Source organism: Bubalus bubalis, chromosome 5 (genome assembly GCF_019923935.1).
Source record: "Bubalus bubalis isolate 160015118507 breed Murrah chromosome 5, NDDB_SH_1, whole genome shotgun sequence".
NCBI classification, from domain to species: Eukaryota; Metazoa; Chordata; class Mammalia; order Artiodactyla; family Bovidae; genus Bubalus; species Bubalus bubalis.
Window position 1 is genome coordinate 38,204,630 of NC_059161.1, and position 23,140 is coordinate 38,227,769.

Consider the following 23,140-nt stretch of genomic DNA (forward strand, 5'->3'; position numbering starts at 1 on the left):
AGGCAGCCTCGGATCCTCAGGTGTGCTGGCGACGGGCAGGTAGAGGCAGACGTGGGCAGAGACAGGAAAGGGGGGGAAGTATAGGCCTGGGGGGAGGGGGGAGGGAGGAGCTGGCCTGGAAGGATAGGATGGGTGGCAGCCAAGCCAGACAGTCAATGAAACAGCTGACAGGTGCAAGGAAGGGGGGCAGGGAGAACAGAAAGGTGAGCTGGGGGTTCAGAATACTTGGGGATATCACCGTCACACCCCAGGGGAGCTGAGTGGGATGAGAGGAAGAGTCAGAGGCTTGAGGGCCAAAGACCTAAGAGTCCTGGCTGCCATTTCTCCCAGTTAAAGGAGAAATCCAGGCCTCGCACTCCTCCAAACCAACCAGGACCAAGAAGCTGGTGGGGCTAGCTTCCAGAGCTTACTGGCCACCTATGAGCGCAATCTGCTGGTATCCTTTAGGGTCACCTCTCAGAAACACACATACACAGATTGGCTTGGATTGTTGAGCTGCTCAGTTGTGTCTGACTCTTTTTCAACCCCATGGACTTGTAGCCCACCAGGCTCCTCTGTCCGTGGAATTTTCCAGGCAAGAATACCGGAGTGGATTGTTATTTCCTTCTCCAAGGGATCGTTCCGACCCAAAGATTGAACCCACATCTCCTGCATTAGCAGAAGGATTCTTTACTACTGAGCCACCGGGGAAGCCCACATACGCGTATCAGTTCAGTTCAGTTCAGTTCAGTCGCTCAGTCGTGTCCGACTCTTTGCGACCCCATGAATTGCAGCATGCCAGGCCTCCCTGTCCATCACCAACTCCCGGAGTTCACCCATATACCCCGTGCCAAAAAGATTGTCAAATCAATCACAATGGAGCTTTCTTCTACTCTAGGCTAGAGCTGACAGAAGAAGCTGGGAGGGTAGGGGGCAGCCCTGAGTGACTCAGAGGGGACTCGGCCCTCCAGAGATGGCTCAGGGTGAGTGAAGAGTAGACTAGAAGAAAAGAGGGGCCCAGGCTGGTCCTTGGGGTGTTCCTGGGCGAACCACCTTTGCTACGATCAAAGCACAGAGGTCAGGCCTGCCACCTCCACCACCAGGCCCAAGCAGGCCACATGACTAATTCTCTTTTCCCATTTCCGTCTGCTCCTAGATGTAATTACAGTTTTGGATTGCAATCCACCCAAAGTGTAACCCTGATGCACTCTCCCTGCTCTCAGAGAATCGGAAACCATTTCCAAAGCTAAAAGGCGCACCCCTTTTAAATGTTTTCATCAGCTGGCTTCTTCCAGCCACACTCTCAAAGCTGCCCTGGCTACCTCCGTCAGCACTGGTCCTCTCTCTCTGCCCCCTCAGAACCACAGGATCTCCTGTGTTCCCAGCAAGGGGAAGAAAGAGGTTTCCTGGACTGCTGTGGGTCTGGGCTTGGGGTCCCCTGCCTTCTGCACATCGTCTAAGCCTCAGGATCCCAAGAAATTCCATCAAGGCCACTTGATCCAAAAGCCCCAGATGGAAAACCTTCCTCCTCCAACCATAACCACATGGAACCCAGACCCCTCCACTCCAAATATGATTCTGTGGGCCTGAGAGGAGCCATCAGGGGAGGCTGGGAGCCTGTGCCCACCCTTCCCTGCTGCGGTGCCAAGTTCTCTGCAGCCCCAGAGCAGAATGCTAAGACCCAGAGCTCACAGGTCTGCAGTCAAGGGAAGTCTCAAGCATCTTCTGCCACCATTTCTGCCCCAGGTTTTCAACTCTGGCCTTGCCCATATCAACAGTTTGAATTGTTGCATTAAACACACACACACAGACAGATGCACCACTCCCCAACAGGGAGTGAAAACGCATAGAGAAAAACCCCACAAGACCTAGGGTTGGGGCTGGAAGCCAGTGTCAGCGGCTCACCGTTTCCCCCACAGCAGGCAGGCAGCCAGAGAACCCAGGGCAATACAAGCTGTGGACCTCGCCAGACATTAGAACACTTGTTCGGGTCCCTACACTTTGGAAGCTGGTCCCCCAGTGCAGCGCTTCAGGCCACTGCTGCTGATAATTTTTCAGAGATAAACAAACCGGTTTGGATAAAACAAGAACCAACCTGAATTCTTTACCCAAAACTCAAAATGAAACTCTCCCATCACCCCTTTCCTTCCCTTCTCTACCTTCCTGTGCCATTTATCCAGTTTCCTAAAATTCAAACAACTCGATTTTTTAAAAAATTCAGTCTTCTAGCCTTTTTTATTCATGGACATCACCATTTGGTACTCAAAGAAATACTGGCTTATTGAAAACATTTTTTGTCCAGTTTCTCAAATATGCCTGAGTCAGAAGGAAAAATGGAGAAGGGGACTGTGTCAGGGAGCCTCTTGCCAGGCTGGCCTGAGTCTTCACCCCCTGCTCTTTTTTAGGCTCAGGGTCTTTCTTCCATACTCCTATGGTCCCCCTAAACCTGCAGCCCCTTTATAAGGGGTGGGGTGTGTGTGTGTGTGTGTGTGTGTGTGTGTGTGTGTGGACTGGACATCTGGTCTACCCCTCTTTTTTGAGTAACAGAGGAAAAAGTTGCTCAGTTTCCCTTGGGGGTTTGGCAGGTTAATTGAGGCTCAATGTCAAGACAAGACGGAGGCCAAAGGGCAGAGAAGAAAGACACAGCTCTGAGGATTGGCCACGTGTGTCTCCCTGCAGGCTTGGTGTATGACGTGCCTGCCTATAACCAGAGTCGTTCGTGATTGACACACCCTCACCGACTACCCTGTCCCACCCAATTAGGCCCCTGTGTCCCCCCACCTTCTCTGCTTTATGCACTAAGCTAGTTTGGAACCTCTGCCATGGTTCCTGCTTCCCAAGTCCCCGTTGGTGGGGTCTGCTCCGTCCCTGTAGCTAATTTACACCCGTCAGGGTTTAAAATAGCAGAGGCATAAATGAAAAGTCCAATTTCTTCAAATTTGCATTGTAAAACCATCCTTCAACTTCCTTGAAATAAATTTTACTATTTTATTAGTGCAAACAAAATGGTAATAAAACACTAATACAGCGCCTTGTATCCAGGGGAAGAGCTAAAATTAACATAGAGCGAGCAGTGTTTGCTATTACATTCAATTACCTTTTTACTTGAGATTTACATTCTCATCCCCTTAATCTCCATAGTAGTGGCTTCAAAATCATTCCTCCCAGGCTCTGCCCTTCCGGAGCCCCCACAGCTGGAAGCCAGGCCTCCTGCCCATATGGCGCTCACCCCGGGCACGGCGCCTGCCCCTTTCACCACAGCTGCCTCTCGTCACAGGGTACCACTTCTCACCCCTGCTCTTAATTTTCTCACATCTCAGCCTCTGAGCACTCAAAGCAAAGGGCTCTGACACGAGGCACATTCAGACATGCAGTTATCAATAAGCAGGTGCACGGGGCATGGGGTTGGGGGCATCGCTTCATGAGCCTCTGAAGGCTGCCCCTGGCACAAGAAAGGGGCAGGCGGCGAGCTCCTGGGAGCCCTGGGAAAACTGGCATCTCTGGTTTGACAGGTTGTGGGGGACGGTTTGCTGCATGGCACAGCTGGGGCCTCTGGATTGTGGCAGGAAGCTCAGCCGTCCAGAAGTAGAAAGGGACAAGGAAACCACAGGGTCCAGGTTCTTACTCGATCCACAGACAGTAGAGCTGAGGGCTTAGGAAGTGGCTGCTTGTGGGTGACAGAGGTGAGCCTAGAACACCCTCATCCTGTCTTACCATCCAGCACTTTCCCTAACAGATAGTCACCCCAAACACAGCCACAAAGTGTCTGAACCACCAGGAGGGCGCCTTTGTTTCCTGTAAGCAGACAAAAGCAGGACTCCTTGTCCTTGGGGACTGGTCAGCCCTGCTGTGAGTCATCAACAGAGATGACCATGTTTCCAAGCTGCACAAATTCCTGGTTCCAAATCTATCACTGACTAGCTGTGTGATCTTAGACAAGGTACCTCCCCTCTCTGGGCCTCAGTTTTTTCATCTGGAGAACAAGCGCAACCATCCCTGTGCTCCCTTCTTGAGAATGGTCCCCATGACTGAAAGATCAGGAAGTCACATTCAAGCCCACGGAGCCTCAGAAGTTTGACAGCAAATCCGTTTCTGAGATGGTCTCTGCGAAGGCTGGTAGGAGTCCCAAAATGAGGCCAACAGGGCTGGGATGCTCATCAGGGTCTCAGACCTCAGTATCTTGAGTTTCAGGCCAGGCCACCTCAGACCTCCATGACTTCTTTTTTTGTGGCGGGGGGCGGGGGCAGTGCTTCAAGGCAGGTGGGATCTTAGTTCCCTGACCAGGGATTGAACCCATGCCCCTAAAGTGGAAGTGCAGAGTCTTAACCACTGGACCACCCTATAACTTTGTTTTTAACCCACAAGCCTCCTTCTCTTACGCTACCAAAGGCCCTAGATTATTCCTACAAAATCCTGTAAACTAATTTTGAAGAAGGAATTGCCAATCAGCCCAGGGTCCAGGCCATCTAACAGGTTCATTAGGAGAGATGGTTTGGGGTAGAGGGAAAAGGTAATAAGGGAAAAAAATTGTTGTAAGCCCCCACAAATTTTACTTGGCCTAGCTATTAGAACCAGGGGAAAAAGTGATTAAGACTAAAGGGGACACTTGTATACACAGTCACAATTATGCACAATCATATCACAACCACACATATAATCAGTTATACAACCATTCAGTATCTCTCACACACAATCAATCTCTCATATACAGGCACACACAATCATTCATACAACAACATACACATAGAATCATTCACACATATACAATCACTCACACACTCTCACACACACAACTATACACTTCCCTACTGTTCCCAACCCTCCCCTCCCAAGGTCTTTCTCTCCTAAATCTTATTCCCAAAATGTCTTCCAGTAAACACTGGGAGGAACATGCTAGTCCAAACTGGTACCAGGCAAATTTGTCTTCACCCCTGACTCACATGAAATTCTGAGTCCCACTACCACACAGTCGCTTCTGGGACATCAGGAGGTGGGAACCTTCTTTAAACCCAACCGGAAGTGAGGGCAAAGGCTGCTGGCAGTACTGGCCGGAACCGTCAATGAAATGTTCACCAGAGGCCAACCTGGCTGTCCTTGCTCCGGCCCTTTCTGCCTGGATCCCACCACTCCCAGCCCAGAGATGAGCGTCATGAAGTAGCTTTCATGTTCCACAAACAAAAGGCAAAACCCCTGCAAGAGGCAACCCCACACCCCAAAATGTGAGTCGTTTAATTTGGTTCAAACTGGTCCTCCACATATTTTCCTCCTTATTTTTTTTCTCCCCACTGGGAAAACAAAAGAAAGTTTGTTGTTGAGGCTCAAACATTTCTTGGGCCTTGTCCGAGTTCTACCTTGTTTTTCTTTTCCTTTCTGTCTGCCCCTCACCCCCACCCCGCCTTCCTTGCCTCCCCACCTTGGATAAATAAAGCACCCGAAGCTGGCACAGGCTGGTAAGGAAAGTACAAACTATCTCATAATTTTATAATTTTTTTAAACACACTGGCCTAGGGTTTTGGGCAAAGGACAAAAGCTATTGTTGAACAGCATAACACGAAGGTCTGAGTCACCGATACGCCTCGGCTTCTGGAGATCTCATAGGTTTCTGTGGCTGGCACAGCCATGAGCTCAGCACCCTGCGGGGGCCGTGGGTGCAGGCGCCCTCTCGCCTGGCGCTGCCCCGCCCCCACCCCCTCCCCAGGGCTCCCTACTGGGCCGACACGTTGGCTTCGTTGGTTTTTAATCATAGGGGGGCATTTAAAGAAAATGTTGTGAAATAAAAAACAAATCACCGTCATCCCATCACCCTCACGCTCTCATCTTCATTTTAGAGGATCACCTTTGTCTATACACATCTGTGATTTTTATATGGTTTTTACCCTGGCGTTTGCCACCCTCGGCCCTCAGCATGTTGTTTTGTTTTTTCACTCACATAATAAACATTTTTTCCATGTTTCGAAATCATCTGGAGGATTATTATGTGCCTAGGTGACAGGATTTCTTCCGCGTGTTATTCTCGGGCCGATGCTACCAGGCAAGAAGGGGAGAAGGGCACTGGGGGAGACCTCTCCTTGCATTGAATCATTTATCCACTGATTCTAACCAAGGTGGGGGCTTTGCCTGAGTGATCCGGATCACCTTGACCACGGGAATTTGGACTTGGAGTGTGTACCTAGTTGAGGAGGAGGGCTCTACTGAAACCTTGCCCATCCTGTGCGAGGCCACAGGCACCCCTGCCCTGGTGCCAGGAGAGACAGTGCTTCCAGCAATGGCCTTCATCCCCACGCTGACCTTCACCCCTACAAACTGCACTTCCTCTTTATAAAGCGCCCTGGCAGCAAAAAGGCCCATGACAACACTCAGCTCTCCATTTTTATATCTGAATATCTCAAAGCACTTAGCAAGGACTTTCATTTTCTCATTACCCCAAGGAGAGGAGGTCATTCGGGAAAATGGTACAAATATTCCCATTTGTCAAAAGCAAGAAGGAAGTGAGTTAAAAGGAAAATTCTACCACTTAACTGAGTAAAAACCAACCCAGGAGGGAAGGCAAGGGTCTTTTTTGCCGCCCCGTTCACCCAGTCTGCTTTCACCAACACAACTTCAGGAACCTCATTACCAAAAAGATGGCTCTGGGCCAAAACCAGGTTTCCATTTTGCTGAGAATCAATCACTACCCAGCGGCCCCAGCTTAGGAGACCCTACCACCTCATCCTGGGTCTCAACCCAAACCATATTCTCCTATGATTATAATTATGTAAAATGTATATTACACATATATATAGTCAGCAAAGGGGAAAAAAAAAACACAAGGAAATATACTAAATACTAAATGAGGTGGTGTTAACGATAGTTCAGTTACAGGTGGATTTTTCTCCTTTTATGTATTTTCAAAAACCATTTTAAATATGGTTATATTTTCCCAGCGTATGGAGAAGAACCTCTGTGTTAGAGTCCCATCAACGTGCATTCAAACTCTGACTCTCCTTTTACCAGCTGGGTGAACTCAGGTAAATTGCCGAACTTCTCTGGGCCTTATTTCCTGATTGGCGCCATGGGAATCAGACCACTACCTGTCTGTGTCCTTCAGTCCCACAAAAGTCACAGCATCTGACACATAGTTGGCACTCGGTAAATGCCTATTTCCTTCCTCTTGTAATGAAATGAAAATGTAAGAGCAACTTGGCAAAAAATAAATAAATAGAAAATAAAATTAAAAAAACAATAAGACGAACTCAGCTTGCTGGGTGCCCCTGGGAGATAAAAGCAGGATGCTTTACCTGCCCCTTCCTCGATTTCCTCCAGGTTCATCATCCTGTAAGCCATCTCCCCTCGGCCCCCACCAGCGAGGCTCCAGCACACAAGCCTCAGGATGGTAGTCCTGACTCTCCCATGACTCACCTGGAGAGTGAGAGTTGCGGGGTCGGGGGTGCTCTGGGAAGAGAGGACGAGCCCCTCTCTGAGGCCCTCCACCAGGATGGGCCCGGGCGAACCCCTCCGGGAGCAAACAGGCCTTGTGCGAGGACCCAGAGGACACACAGGGAGATCCCCAGGTTTGCACCTTGCTGGCAGCCACCCTCCAGGGACAGGTGCCAAGCTGCAAAGGCCACCTGCTCCTGGGGGAGGGCAAGGGCCACGCTCCCAACCCAGAGGAGAGGCCAAGAGAGAAGCAAGATGGCGCTAGCATCTGGGAGGCGGCTCCTCCCCGGGCCAGGCAGGCCAGGCCAGCCCAGCCCAGGGCCTGCCACCTCGGGGGTGTCCAAGAGTCCAGCCCTGGCCATGGCAAGTCTCCTCCCTGCTCCCTCCAGGGCTCCATACTGGGCCAACGTGTTTGCTCTGCTGGTTTGGCGCGTATGCTTCAGCAAAACTTCAGTGGCCATGGCCTCTGAGCTGGGGCTCCAGCCTGACCTTGGGTGTCCTGGAGCCCGGACACAGGGACAGGCCTGAGCCCTCTGCCTTCCTGCCTTCAGGATGATCCATGGGAAGGATGGATAGTAAGAGTAACAGGAGCAATAACAGCTCCCTTTTGTCACCACATTACAGCAGCCCCATACTATAGGCGGTGGCACTATTCCCATTTTACAAATGGGGAAACTGAGGCTCACAGGGTTAGGGAGGAGCCTAAAGTAACAGTACTGATACACGAGGGAGTAGAGATCTGAACCTGTATCTCTGCATGGGGGCCACTCTCCCAACTCAGCTGCTAAACAGCCACACTCCACCAGGCCTCTTCCAGAAAGGGGCCCCTGGGAGGCTTCCCCAGCCACCGGGAGACACATACCTCCAAAGAGCTGGCTGGAATTCTGCCAGAATGAGTGCCTTCTCGCCCCCTCAGGAAGAGGAGAGACACCACAGCTCCACCGAGAGAGGACAGTCAGGAAGCCATTTTACAAACGTGGGGTGACTGCAGGAGAGTCTGCAAGATGGCGGCATTTCCTTCCCTGCCTCTCCAGGGGCCTGGGGCCGTGGGCAAGAGCCAGGTCCACTGGCTGATTTACTGGTGTGGACAAGGCTGAGAGGGAAAACATGGGACAGGGGGCCTGCGGCACATACAGACCCTCAAAAGCGCATGCCTCCCTTGTAAAAGCGGGGATGGCGCCAGCTCCAAATGGTGGCAGCACCCTTTCTTTCCAGTGAAAACACGTCCCTGATGGGAGGCTGGCCTTGGGGAAGGCACCAAACTAGGTCCCTGAAGCATGGGCTACCAGCTCTCCAGCCACCAGTACGCAGGTCCCATGGAAGGCGGTGGAGCCCCGCAGGGTGGGGGCCGGGTGGGCCACCCGGGGCAGACAGTCTCCAATCATGCTGAGCACAGCACATCGCTTCATTCAGGAACCCAGAGTCAAATGTACAGCTGGGTCTAGAGTTGATTCAGCCCTTAACTCGTTCGGGATCACTGGCGGAGCCACGGAGGCGACGGGGAGTGGGGTGAGGGGTGGGGTTACACCAACCTGGAGGAGGGTGTTAGTCTGTTCCTGGGGATGGGGCAGGAGGCTGGGGCAGAACCCCCACTGATAATGTTGGTACACAGGGAAAGGAACCACAATTCTTTTCAAACCTCCTCTCAAAACCAGACAAGCACTGGGAGTTGAGGGAGGGCTGAGAGTGAGTGTGTGTTAGGTGGGGGGTAGGGGTGAGGGAGCTTGTTTTCTACCCACTGCCAAATTCTCATTTACTGTCAGCTCCAATCCATTCGGAACTCACTGACTCAATTGCCTTTTCACGGGGAAAGGAGCCTGCACAATGCAGGGGACTTTTCAGCTCCACATTAGCACACAGGGCACTGGGCAATGTCCAGGAATAAACACACACGTCCCTCCCAGAGGCCGCCGACCCCACCTCCACCTCCAAACAACCCAGCCAGCTCTGCCAGGGCCACATCTACTCCTCCAGCTTTGCCCCCAAAACTTTTTTTAAAATGTAGTTTGACCCATGGAGAAGAGTGTGTGTGTGTGTTTGTGTGTACATATATAAGCATATTTATATGTGTGTTGGATGTGGTGCGGGGGGTGGCTAACTCAAAATTACAAAGGCCTGCAAGAATTAATTCTGGGGCAGTTCCAATTCTTCCTTTTGCCTGAAAAAAGGAGGGATGAGGAGAGAGGGAAAGAAGGAATTCATATTAGGGTCCCAGAAGAAAGAAGTCTGGGAGGATTCCGTTAAAGTGTTGATTAAAAAGAAATCAGCATTTAGTCAGGGAGTGTCCCTAACAACTTAGCAGCACAAAAGCTCTTCAATAATCATTATGAAAATAATATCAACATTTATAATTATAGTGATTATAATAACAGTGGTCCCCATTTCTCAAGTGCTTGCTCGCTATCTGCCCAGCACCAGACGTTAAGTATGGGTACTCATCAGCTCAGTTAACTATCACAAAGACCCAGGCAGGCATGCATTGTCCACTGTCAGCCCAATTCCACAGACTCAGAGAGTTAAGACCCCTGCCCAGGTCACAAAGACAGTACATGGGAGAAGGAGTTTAACCCTGCTCTGCTGAATGCCAGCCCCACCTGCCCGGGCAGAGAGAGAGGAAACATGTGTGGGATCTATAGAGAGGGCAGCCCCAGCACCATGGAGGCCTTGGCTCCAGACAGGGAGGCCCCTTTGACTTGTGGGAACATCCCTGCCACCTATCCCCTATCTCCATCACTGTCCCTTGAAGGTTCATCCCTTTAGCCCAGGCTCTGAGGGGAGTATCCCTCTTCCTCAGATGTAAGTACTTACATGTAAGGGTACGTAAGGGTACTTTAAGTACCCTCCTAAAGTCCAACATGGAGAAGGAAATGGCAACCAACTCCAGTACTCTTGCCTGGAAAATCCCATGGACGGAGGAGCCTGGTAGGCTGCAGTCCATGGGGTTGCTGGGAGTCGGACACGACTGAGCAACTTCACTTTCACTTTTCGCTTTCATGCATTGGAGAAGGAAATGGCAACCCACTCCAGTGTTCTTGCCTGGAGAATCCCAGGGACGGGGGAGCCTGGTGGGCTGCCGTCTGTGGTGTCGCACAGAGTCAGACACGACTGAAGCGACTTAGCAGCAGCAGCAGCAAAGTCCAACAGAATTTTATGTGATCAAAGTGTTCTTTCTCTGTGCTGCCTAACAAAGTAGCCGCTGCCTGCTACAGAGTACTTGAAAATGTGGCAAGTTCATTGATGAACTTAATCTAAGTTGCCACATGGGCTGGTGGCTACTGTGTTGAACAGAAGCCCTCCAGCTGCCCCTTTCCCTCTGAACCCAAGAGCTATGTTAGAAATATACAAAAAGTAACCAAAGACAGAAACATGGCCCACTATTAAGCCCCCACCCCCACCCCACCCCCTAGCCCGTCCTGGCCCCAACCACCAGGCATCTCCTCCACTCGGTCACAGCCTTTCAGAAATCACTAGTCTGCTTCCAGCTTATCTGTCTCCCTTCCTCTTTTCCTTCCTTCTTTTTTTTAATCTTTCTTTTCTTCCTTCTTGCCTTTCTCCCCTCCCTCTCATTCCTTCCTTCTTTCAGTTCCTCTATTTCTTTTTCCTCCCTCTTTCCTTCCCTCCCTCTGTCCCTATCTTTTTCTCCCTCCCTCCCCTCCTTTCTTTCTTTCTTAGAAAAAAGCATCAATTTAATTAGATAAATCCTCAGAGCACGTGGCCTGGAGTTCGTCATGGAAATTAACCTGCTCCCAGATCTCAGATAGTGAAACAAGAACCGGGGTGTTTTGGCATAGCACAGTGAAATGGGAGAGGCCGATGGAGTTTCATACACTTCATCTTCCATAAGTGCCCCTCGACCCTCCAGTGCTCCCCACTTCACAGCCCCCATGCCCTTGCCTCCTTAAGTCACTGCTACGGGGCCTCCTCTATTTCTGCTCTGGGCCCTTCCTTCCCCACCTTGGCCCAGGCGTGGGGCGTGCTCCCCCCAATCCCGGCTCCAGGCAGGATCATCGAAGGGGAGGAGGGGAAACCTTGGCTCCACCCACATCATGCCCCTGCCCTAGCTCCCCTGGCTAGGCCCTCTTGCACCCCAGCCAGCTTCAGGTCATCCAGGGGCCCACCTTAGGCTTGACCAGGGGCTGGCCTGTCAATCACCTGATCCTGAGCCCACGGTCCCTACTGTATGCTGCTAGCTGGGCAAAGCCCGGTCCATGAAAGGGTACTGGACGTCAATCCTTAGCGCGCAGTAGCTACGATCACTCTCCTCTCACCTAATTCTCACAAGGTAGGAATTCCAACTCCCATTTTACAGACGTGGAAACAAAGAATTAGAGGAATTCATCCGCCCAGCTGACAGAAACACAGTTCACACGGGGCTCAGCCCAACTCCAACAGCAGCTTTTGACCCTCTGCCAGCCACACGTCTCGACCACAGCAGAGCCTCTGCGCACGCGCAGACCCCCGGCCCCTCCACCCCCCGGCACTCAGCATTTGGCTCCTGGGCCGCGAAAACACAGACAGAGGCCACTGACACCCGGAGTGAGTTCCCAGGGTCTGCCCCCCATCCAACCCCCTTGCCTCCCATGTCCAACAGCTTCTGTGATGGACCTCCCCCCATCGCACCCCCTCAGCTCCAGGAACGGTCAGTCTGACAACAACCGAAAAGAGAGACCAATGACCCCTCCCCGACTAGGGGCATCTAACTCTGAAAGTGGGCACAGTCTTACTTCTCATCCCCTTCTGATTCATCACCAAAAAAATATCAGGAGGACTCCAAGGCAGTCCATAGATAAAACACAAAATTCAGAATTTCCAACTGATCCCATAGTAACCCACTCCTAGCAGGGCCCTGGCCCCCAGATACATAGAGGGCTACCTCCCCCAACCCTCACATCTACTCCCTGGTGTGCAGCAAATACGTGCACACTCACTCTGACGTGGGTCTAGAATACACAGGCCTGTTCTAAACACTTCATGCATTTTAGCTTATCTAATCCTCACATCAACCCCACAAGGTAGGGATTGTTACCCCCATTTTACAAATGAGAAAACTGAGGCACAGGCTAATTAAGTAAGCAATATAAGGACACGATTTTGGCCCCCAGCTGGCATGCTCCAGAATGCATCCTCTACAGTATACACAGCTCCTCAATGAATCCACATATCCACACAGTTAAGACACCACACATCCGGAATGGGCTCCCCTATACTGCCTGAAAAGCAACACCACCCCCCAACTCAGCCCCAAGCTCACAGTGATTTTGATGACTTGTTTTTTTGGTCTTAATATTGTTTTTGAGATTCATCCAGATTGATACGTTTAACTGTTCAGTTTCTTTCTTTTTTTTATTAGTTGTTCATTTTCTAAAAACTGAATACACAACTTATCTACCCTTCCCCTCAAAAAAAGAACCACATCACAACCTGATACAGAAATGAAAGCCCAGCACCACACAATATTCAGGCTCGATGCTTTCTGGAATGGAATTCACAGGGGTCCCCTTTGAGACTAATACCATGTTATATAAAACTGGCTCCCCTGACATTGTGGGCACCCTGCACTTGACAACGCAACCATGATAAATTCTTCATTACGCTTAATTATTTCAAAGGACTTTCACAGCTATGAGTGCAGCCGACAATCAGGGGAACCCTGTAAGGGCAAGAGTGTCAGAGGCCATTTGATAAGAGGGGAAACTGAGGCTCAGAGAGGTCAAATGACTTGCCCAAGGCCACACAGTGATTTACTACAGAATCAAAACTGGAATGGGGTCTCCTGATGCCTGCAACTAGACCTCAGCAGAGCTCTGGACCACCCAAGACTTACCTTGTCCCCTCATCCCAGATCAGGGGTGTTGGGGCTTGGCCCATGGTCCAGCCCCTCCCTCCCCCCCACCACCACCCCTAACCAAGGATCAGATTTCCCTGAAATTCCCAAAGGGGCCTCTGGGACTAGTGGGCCCGGAAATGGCCCTCACATAGCGAGCTGCACAGCTGAGCTCCCCGGGGGCGAGGGGGGCGGGTGGAGCTGGAGACGCTGGCACAGCCCCCGTGGGTACTCTGCCAGCAATTAGTGCTGGGGAAGGGTGCCAGCCTGGCAGAGCTAATTCCCCCACCCCGTCTTCTCATTTACACACACACACACACATACACACACGCTTACCCACCCAGAGACCAGCAGCAGAGAGGCAGTGCAGCTTCCTTTCGGTAAATCTCGTCAGCAAGGCACACGCAGGGCATGCAATTTGGTCATTACTGCTTTTAAACCACAGAAAAGCAGAATCCACCCGCCATTAACCCATCCTGCTCCCCCTCCGGGCTTCACACCAGCTCAGTCATCAGCCTTCATCTCTAACTCCCACGCACCCCCTTTTGCATGCTCCCCAGAAGTTGCTTTCCAAAAGAAACAGAGTTTTAAAAACACACACACACACAAAACCTGACTACAGTAAGTCAAACCTGAATTGTGTCTTCCTGCCTACCTCTGTCCCCAGAGAAAACAATCCATGGTTCTGATGTCACCTTGGCTAAGACCCTTCCTCAAACACCCTAGGAATCCTGGACAATGCCAGTCGGATGAGGGGGAGCCAGCCTTTGGCCTGGAGGAAGAAAACTACCTAAGCAGGTGTGGCTCTTCCGATGGGAGCCTGAGTATTGGCACCCATCCACCTGCGGGGGCCTGGTGTCACAGCTTGACATGGCTCTGCTCTCCAGGTACTGAGGCCAGCAGGGGTGGGAGTGGCCGTGAGAACTGCCCTCCTCACTGCCCACTTCCTCCCTACAGTCCTGGAGCATGAGAAAGAAGCCCACCAGAGCTAGGGACCCTAGAGGGTCCTTAGTTGGCTTTACAAGATCTGTGAAATCCTTCAAAATATAAGCAGTATTTGTGCTGATGAGATTTTTTTATTAAGAACATTCTCAAAGGGGCGCACATGAACTCAAAAGAGGAAGAAGCCAAGACACGCCCCCCCACCAACCCCACCCCCATCATGGACTCAGCAGTGCCTCAGGCCCAAGTGGCAGAGAACACAGGGCTGGGCTCCAACTGGCCCTCCTGTAAGTGACCTGACCGGCGGCCTTCCTCCCATGGGAGCTGCCCCTGGCCTCCTCCTCGCCTCGCCTGGAAGCTGCTCACTGGGATCGCCGGCCCTGGGAGCCGTGCCATGCTCCCTGGGCCTGTGCCCACTAGCCCTCCTGCCTGTCAGCCAGGGCTGCCCGCAGACCCAGCAGAGGACAGGCACAGGGGAGCCCACCATCGGAGAGAGGAGAGGAAGCCAGTGGTGGCTGGTCTTGGAAAACCTCACAGATGCTCTAAGCCACCTAGTGTCCAGAGCTGAGCTCTGGCAGTGGCTCTCTCTCCCGCCTCCCAGAGCGGACAATGCACCGGAGCCAGAGCAGGAGCCCAGGGCCTTCTCCAGGAACCTGAGGCCGGGAGGTGGCGGGGGCCGAGCTGCCTGGAGAGATAGTGCCCAGGAAAGTGCAAAGGCCCTAAGCCCAGAGCAGGGCTGACCCCGGAAAGATGTTCCCAACACCCCTGCTCCTTGTCCCAGGCAGTCACCGTCTCCTGGAGATCCCCAGGGTCGTCTTGGACAACTGTCTCCTCTGGGTTCCTCCAGGTACCCCCCACCCCAGCCTCCAGGCCCCCTGCAGAGTCCCCCAGACTCTGGGTCTGCCACTCCCCGAGAGCTGCTCGGGCCCCTCCCACCCCCTCCTCTGCTCTCTCTTTTCTCTGTGTCCTCAAGACTCCTCTCACCTTGAGAAGTGTTAGGATTACCCAGCATTTACACTCAATGCTCTCCTTTATTCCTTAAGACTTATTAAGAATGATAATGAGTTTCGAAGGAGCCACACGTCTCCCTCTCTCTCTCTCTTCTCCATCCTTCCCTCTCTCTCTCTCTCTCCCCCCCCTCCCCCTCTGCTCTCTTTCTCTACGTGTCTTTTCCACCAAAGACACACAGGACAAATCCAGACCAAAAGGGAAAAAAAAAAAAATTCCAACAATATGGAACAAGGGCACTTGAGGATTTATATTCAACAAATCCCTCTCTCTTCTTCCCTCTCTCTGGTTGTTCTCAATTATTCAGATTAAAAACACACACACACACAATTCCCCCTTCCCTTCCCACCGTCCAGTCCACCCCTCGCTCTGCTGGACTTTGAACAGGGGGAGCAGGAGAAGGGCCCAGCTTGCCCACACACCCTTCTTAACGTGCAGCTCTTAAACGGTTGATTAATTTTTGCAGAATTTACGACGGGCTTTAGCATCCCTCCCCCCCTGCCCCCCGTGACACCATGGCCTCCAAACCACAGCAACTTAACTTGGTGAACTTGAGGGGGGCAGAGACAGGGGTGCCCCCCTTTCCAGTGGTCTCCCATGGCTGGAACCACGGGCTGCCTGGCGACAGAAGGAAGACGCATCGTTGATGCCAAAGGCCAAGCAGGAGACAGACCCACTCACAGAGCGGCGTGGCACCCACAGGGGAGATCACCAGACAGCCAGAAGCCAGCCACAGCTAACTTTTGGTCATGTGGGACTTTTAAATTCCAAAATAAGGAGGCCAGCAGAAAGTGGGCAGAGGGGAAACAATGCTCCCTCGAAACTGACAAGGATGCCCACGTTCTTGCCCACCCGGCCACACCACGCATCCCGGCAGAGGGACCGGCCTTATCGGTCTGCCGAGCTGCCCTTCAGAGAAGGGGAAGAACAGATCCTAATGAAATTATGTTTTTTAAAATGTCTATAAATTAAATCTCTCTCTCTCTCTGTGAATCTCCCCCTGCACTCCCTCCTCTACAAGGCTTGTTTGCCTCTCCTCCGTTCCCTCTGCTCGTGTCTGTTTTTCTGATATAGACATCAAGAGGTTACGGGCTCAATTACAACTCCGCTGGAGTCTCAGCATCAGACTTGCCTGGCCTTCTCTTCTCCTCTTCAGAAACCAGATCCCAAATAAATCTTTCTTCTGCTTTTTATTTTTATTGTGAATGCCAAAAGCCTCAAGATTCATTCAGTTGAGTCACAGCCTTTTTTAACTTACTTCAGATGGGGGAACTATCCTTTTTAATTGTGTCCAAGTAGAAGTATAACATAAATGCTTTTCTCTTTATCTCATTCCCTCTTCTTAAGGACACACACAAACCCTTGGCTATATGTGAAATTTCAAAAAGAGGGGCAGCAGCATATAAATGTGCCTAATTAGTGTCTGTCTATTGTGGGGGCTGCTGGAGACTATCAGTTGGACACTTTGTATATTTCTAAAGTTACGGGGTGACATCATAAAGCTTCTTATTAGCAAAAGGTCCATTTGAAAAAGGTGGAACATAAATGGTGATTTCCTTTTTTTTTAAAAAAAAAAAAAAAAAAGGAAAACATTGCCTCTACCCTCCCCGATACTATTACTAGCTATGGAAAGGAGATGTGCTGTCTCTATCATTTTACATCCTCAAAAGCTGCCCCCTCAAAAAAGGAAAAAAAAGTTTAAAAATCCAAGTCATAGTCAATCACCATAGCTGTCGATTCCTGAGACGCAGAAACCAGCTTCGAGTTGCATGTAGGTCTAAGGGATAAAAACAAAAATAACCCCCCCACTATTATTCTGGAAATACTAACTAAAGGGGATTCCAAAAGGTACTTTTCCAGGAAAAAGCAGTTGAGACAAAGACTGGAGAAAGCTGAAGTTCAAGGTGAATCAAAAAGAAAAACTTTGTCTTTCCAATTAACCAGACTGGGAAAAGGGGGCGGGGGTGAGGGGGGCCTGCACATTACTACCAACTCATTAATTCTTTCCTGTAAACAATGTAATTAAATTCTGCTAAATACAGGAGAAATACTCATTTTGGAGGGCCTCCCCCCTGCTCAAAAGCAAATTCCTTCAGGTTACTCCCCCCATGCCAAGACTTCCCCTGCTGTACAACCTTCAGATGAATTTCCAACCCAGGCGTGGACCGCACTGCTCTCGGCTGCAAGAATGACAGCCTCATATGTCTGAAAGCTGACACTTTAGCTTTTAAAAGAAATGGAGGAAAATAAGCTGTTGACTTCTTGGTTAAAGTATCTTCTTGTTCTAACTCATGTTATTATGTCACTGGGCTAAAAAAGAGAGCGAGAGAAAGAGAGAGAGAGAAGAGAGATATGACTTTCCTTGAATGATCTGTTTAACCTAAGCCAGAGGAAAAAAAAGAAAGTCATTAATTACTTATGTGAGCTATTGCTTCAGAAAGACAATAAACCTGCCCGGTCGCCATGGATATGACATATTTGCTCTGAAAACAACACAATAATTAGCAAAGGGGAAAGATACAAGGAGAATATGCAAACTCGTGAGTTTAAAGCCACAGTGCTCTTTTCTACCCGTAAGCCTGTTCTGTTTGCAATCCAAATCAAACAAATTTTTAAAATATAGCAAAGAGGGAAATAACAGGAATGACTCCTCTCTCCTCTGAGCTAAGAAGTAACAACCACTCCACCCTCTTCCAAAATAAAATAATATAAAAGAGAACCAGGATGGTAGAAGGAGAAAAAAAAAAAGTATTGCCTCTGTTTTATTTCCTATAGCAGGGGTGGAGTCTGAGGTTTGTTTTTTCTTCTTTTTTTTAAAAGTGTGCTCTTATTTAGCATTGGACTTTCTGGCCAGATATAAATTTATTTATAAAGCCAAATGCTCTGTGTGCGGCTCAACTCTCCCCAAAGTAAGTGGAGATATCAAGGAGTGGAGGTGGGGGGCTCGAGTTGAAAAAGCAAAACAGTATACTCTGAAAGCATCAGCTCCAGAGAAGGACATCCACTCCCCTCACCTTCAAGAAGATGGAACCCAGGCCTTACTTTAATATTAAAAATGCATTAAATGGTTTTACCTACAACTTAGTCCCAGAGGATCATTAGGAAATGCAATCGCTTTGTATCATATCTGTCAGCGTGATAAATATCTGAGTTCAGAGTGGGTTTGCAATTCTTCAGAGTGTCACAAACCAAGATAATTTTTTTCTGCCTTACTTTCTTAATTCACTGCACCCACTCCCTTCAAAGTCAGAAGTCTACAGAAAAATACCTGAGGAGAAGAGAAAAGGAAAAGGAGGGGAAAGTTGATATGCTTTCACACACCAGACAGAGGTTACTGATATTCTCCTAAAAAGTAGAAAAATGAAGACTTTAAAATATTTGGGTGAGTATTTTTTTTTTAAGTACTCCATTAAGTTTGACTAAAAACTCCTTTCCCCCTCTTCCCAGAGGCTAGTTTTCCAAAAACAGATGGTCAGGATCTAAATGAGAAGCAAATATACCTCAACCCCCACAGGCAGAGAAATCTAACTTTGAACTTCTTTTTAAATTAAAAAAAAGTGTGTGTGTGGGGGGGGGGGCAAGATAAACTATTAATAAGTATAAAAAATTAGCTGAGCTACAAGTTTTGTTTTTCTTATTAAAAAATTCTTTAAACACAAGGAGAGCAGATATATAGGAGAGGTTCACATTTGACTGACTTCCTATTTTTTTTTAACAATAGTGTGTTTTTTTTGTTTTTTTTTTTTTTAAGATTGGATTCTTTGATCTTGAAAGAATTTTGCTCTTATATTATGGGGAGAAGAGGGTGGTGGTGAAATGATCTGTTTTAAATGATGATGCAACTTAGGGATCAAAGCCTTGGCTTTCTTCTAGCCATAATAAGCAGTACTTGCCACAAAGCGTGAGTCTCCGGGCTCCTCTCCTTCGTAAGAAGGAAATAAAATGCACCGAGACTCAGAGAAAGACGCGAAGTGTCTGCAAGGTGCAAAGTCTAAAAAACAAAACAAAAAAAGGCAGGGGGGGGCGGAAAAAGGAGGGAGGCACTGCCCCTTTAAACGTTTTAGTGCATATGGAGTTTGATTTCTGAAAGAGATCAGTTTAACATCTCCATAGAAACCAGCAACAGATTATCATCAACAGAATAAATAACTAGTCTAATAAATTAAACAGGAGGCATAAGATCGCTGGAAACCTGATTACTGAAGTTCAACAATATTCCCCATAAACTCTCGTTAACCGCCTCTAATGTGGCTAACAAGATGGGGGTGGTGGTGTCAATCTCTCCAATTCGCCGGATTCCGGGGAGAGAGACGGTGGCCGCTGCCGGGAAGGGAAAAGTTTCCCACCTTGCCCTGGAGAGAGTCTCAGAGCTCCAGTGAGGTGAAAGCCAAAATGCCGAAGTTTGGGAAGTGGGAAAGCGGCTGGGCGTCAGTGGAGGCAGTGAGAATCGCCGGAGATGGCGCGGGACGCGACGCCCGCCCGGGACGCACAGCCTTGCCGCCACCAGGGCGCAAACCCAGAGCTTTGCGCTCCGGCGCCGAATGGCCCAGCGCCCCCTCTGGGCACGTGGAGCGCAGCCCGGGCGCAGCCCCCGGGGACCAACTACCCCCCTCACCACGCCCGGCGCAGCTGCTCCTGCTCAGCCCGGACAGCTCCCTTTAGGACGGCGACGTGTGTGTGTGTGTGTGTGTGTGTGTGCGCGCGCGCCGTGGGGTGGGCGGGGGGGGGGCGCACCAATTTGCCCAGCGATCCGTTTTCCAGTCCCCTCGCGCGCTCTTATCGCGCGTCTGTACCAGCTTAGAGGCGCCCTAAATTTACCAACTTTACCCTACGACTACCCTGGCCTTTCCCCCCTCGCCGTCCCCATCTCTGAGTGTACGGGATGTTGGCGGGACAACCACACACTCTAAGGGTCGTGGCCTCAGACTCCGCCGGGGCAGCGACGCATAACCCGGAGTCACCCCTTGGTCCAGCCGGGTCTGGGGGAGCTCCAGGCACGTTGGAGGGGTGTTGTTGCTGCTTCGCTGGTGGACAAGTCATACACACCGTACATGCGCCCGCACCCTCCCCAGCGTGACTGGAAGGAGGTCCTGGCCGCACCCAGGGCCCACTTCCCAAGCTGAGGCTGGTCAGGAGGAACTTGTGTGGAAGGGTGAAGCGGCCCCCTGACTCCCTCGGCACTCCTTTCCTCCCCCAACTCCGGACCCGGGTCGGGGATGGCTTGGAAGAAGAATCTGCGCCCACCCCCTGGAGAAAAATCTATTATTATTATCTTAATCTACGCCCCCAAAGTGTCCCTCCCGCCGTGATTGACGGCGCATACACCTGTTCCCCTCGCCGAGGAGCTTCCAACGCTGGGGACCGACATTCACCCCAAAGCTCTGCAGCGGCCCAGAACCCGCCCGCCGCCCTCTCCCGGCCAGCCCCCGCCCGCCGCCCCAGTGCACCCCTGCCTCGTACCTTGCCACCCCAGCGGCCGCCCCCTCCCCTCCCAGGCCCGGCTCCCCAGGCCGCCCGCTCCCGGCCGCGCTGGCTTCGGAAAGAGAGAAAGAACAGAAAGCAAAACTTCCTGGCGGCCGACGGCCATCAGCTGCACATTCTGCAAATGCCACCGAGTAAAAATAAACCGGCCGCCGCTCCGCCCGGCCGGCTCACCCTGAGCGCACGACTCAGCCCCCTGCCCCGGGACTGTCGGTCCGGCCGGATCCCCCATTCCGATGCGCCCCCTGGAGCCCCGCTCCCCGACACTCCTCCGCCTGCCACCGCGCGCTCCTTTGCCCTGAAACTCGACCCCAAGTGGCCAGGCGGCCCGGGCCTCTCCCCTTGGGTGCCCCCCTGTATTCCCACAAGCTACCATTCTCGGTCCTCCTTCTGGTGCCTATTTCAACCGTGCGCCCCTGGATTCAGGGCTCCCCTTCCCCAACTGTTGAGCCCCGAGGTCACTCTCAGCCCACTTTGGAGGGTACAGACCCCACCAGACCCTCGCCCACTTCGGCCGAGCCTCCTAGGAGTTCACGGCTCCACCCGCCCACCGGCCCGCCAGCCCGGCGTCCCAAGTCCCCGGACGCAACTTCTCTCCCAGCGCACACGACAACCGCGGCAACTCCCCCGAACTTTTCCCGGGACCCAGGCGGGCTCCGGCCGACAGTCACACGGCCCTGAGCCGGCGCCCCGGCTCCCTGTGCCCAGCCATGCCAGCCCTGCGCCCGGGGAGGCTGGGGTGGGGGTGGGGGGCAGTGAGGAGCGCCACTTGCCTCGCCCGGAGCAGCGCACTTGAGACAAACTTGCCAGGCACAAATGAAAACGGGGGCGCCGTTCCCCCCAGCCAAGCAACCTCTCGCCTTCGTTTTCCAACCAGGAGGCACCCCTTGGCACCCCACAGTGAACACTGCCTACCTCTGCCGGTAGCATTTACACCCCAGTATTGGGGCACAAGAGTCGGTTGGAGGGGCTCCCCACCCACCCCCTCCCTTGAACAAAGTCTTGCAAAGTCACCCCAGGCGCCCCTCACCCCTGCCTCCTTCTCTGCCCCGGAGAGCGCACGAACCCCTGCAGCTCGGGGGGCTGGGGGGAGCGTAAGGGGAAGGAGTGATTACCGGGTATTCGCGAGCACCTGTCCCCCGCCCGAGCCCGCACCGCGGGGGGCGCCCCCACCCTATTTGCAAAGTCCTGCACTCGCGCCTGGCGCCTCCCCCTCTTCTCCGCTACCCCGCCGCCCCCTCAGTTGGAGTAAGTGACCCCAGGAGCAGCAGCCCTCTCCTTCCCCGGAATCTCGCGCTGGGCATTCCCTGGCCGCGGCGGGCGACGCGCCGCCCTGCGCCCGGGTGCCAGCCCTCCGTGTCCCCTGCCTCCCGCACGGCCGGAGTTGGGTGGCAGCCGCCGCGCGCAGGCTGGCTGGCTGGCTGGCTGGCTCTCTCGATCGCTCGCTCGCTCGCCCGCTCCCGGCTGCAAGCTGCAGCCCCGGGGGTGGGAGACTGCACCCTGACAGGGGGCGAGGCGGGGAAGCACCCCGGGAGGGCTGCGGAACTGAGGGGGTCGAGGGGGGCGCGGCGGAGGGAGCGCCGAGTCTCTTACCTGCACTTGGGGCGGCTTTGGGTGACTTTCCAAGTCCGGGGGAAAAATGTGTGTGTGTTTGGGATGGAGCGCCGCGGGCGCGCATGCGCTGCCCAAAGTTGCCGGATCCCGGATTTTTCGCTCCCAGTCTCCGCTCTCGCCCGCTGTGATTATGGAATTCTCCGCGGCCGAGCGGGCGAGTGGGTGGCATGCAAAACCCGGGCCGGATCGCGGGGCCGGGCTCCGCTCCACCCTCACACCCCCAGACCTTCCCCTCCCGGTTTCTTCCCACCCACCGCCCCGGCTGAGCTCTGCTGGCGCGCGCGGTTAGGCCCGGCCTGCAGAGCAGCATGTGAGCTCAAGTCTCCCTTTTGCGGGTGGAGAAGCCTTCTCCATCCCAGACTGAGTGGAGTAGAGGCCGGGGGACAAGAGAGGAGGGACGGGAGTGGGTTACTTTCCACCTGTTCTGAACCTTGTGAGCCAGTCTGCTTCCCACTTTTCCACTGAAGAACTAGCTCTTTTCTGCAAGTTAGGATGTTAGAATTGCTGAACCCAAAAGGATGTGATGTTCTCACTGTTTGATACCTGCTTTGCACTTATTCTTTGCCAGGGAGTTTTTCATTCAGTCCATTGTGCAAGAAAGTAATCCCTAAGTGAACAAGATAGGTCGTGAAAAATGAACCTGGGGCCCGGGGCGAAGGGCGGGAGAGAGTTGCAGATAATGTACATTAAAACAAATGAATAATATTATTTCAGAGAGTGAAAGGATCTTGAGGAAAATAAAACAAGGTAGTAAGATAAAGAGTATCTTGGGAGAGCTAATTTCCCCTGCCCAGGCGATAAAGAAGGCCTCTTTGAGGGGAAACCTTCATACTCCATTGGAGATCAACCCCCCTTTTGTCCCTTTGCCCAACTTGC

At 52.0% G+C, this 23,140-nt stretch overlaps 1 protein-coding gene across 1 annotated transcript in view; it reads right to left on the bottom strand.

Annotated features, from left to right (window-relative positions):
- CASZ1 (castor zinc finger 1) overlaps positions 1-22,373 on the bottom strand; it is a 153,253-nt gene extending 130,880 nt beyond the window's left edge. The window contains exon 1 of the mRNA XM_044942982.1: positions 22,244-22,373. The gene's annotated coding sequence lies outside the window, so the exon portion shown is untranslated. The remainder of the gene's footprint in view (positions 1-22,243) is intronic.
- Between the last annotated feature and the right edge of the window lie 767 nt (positions 22,374-23,140).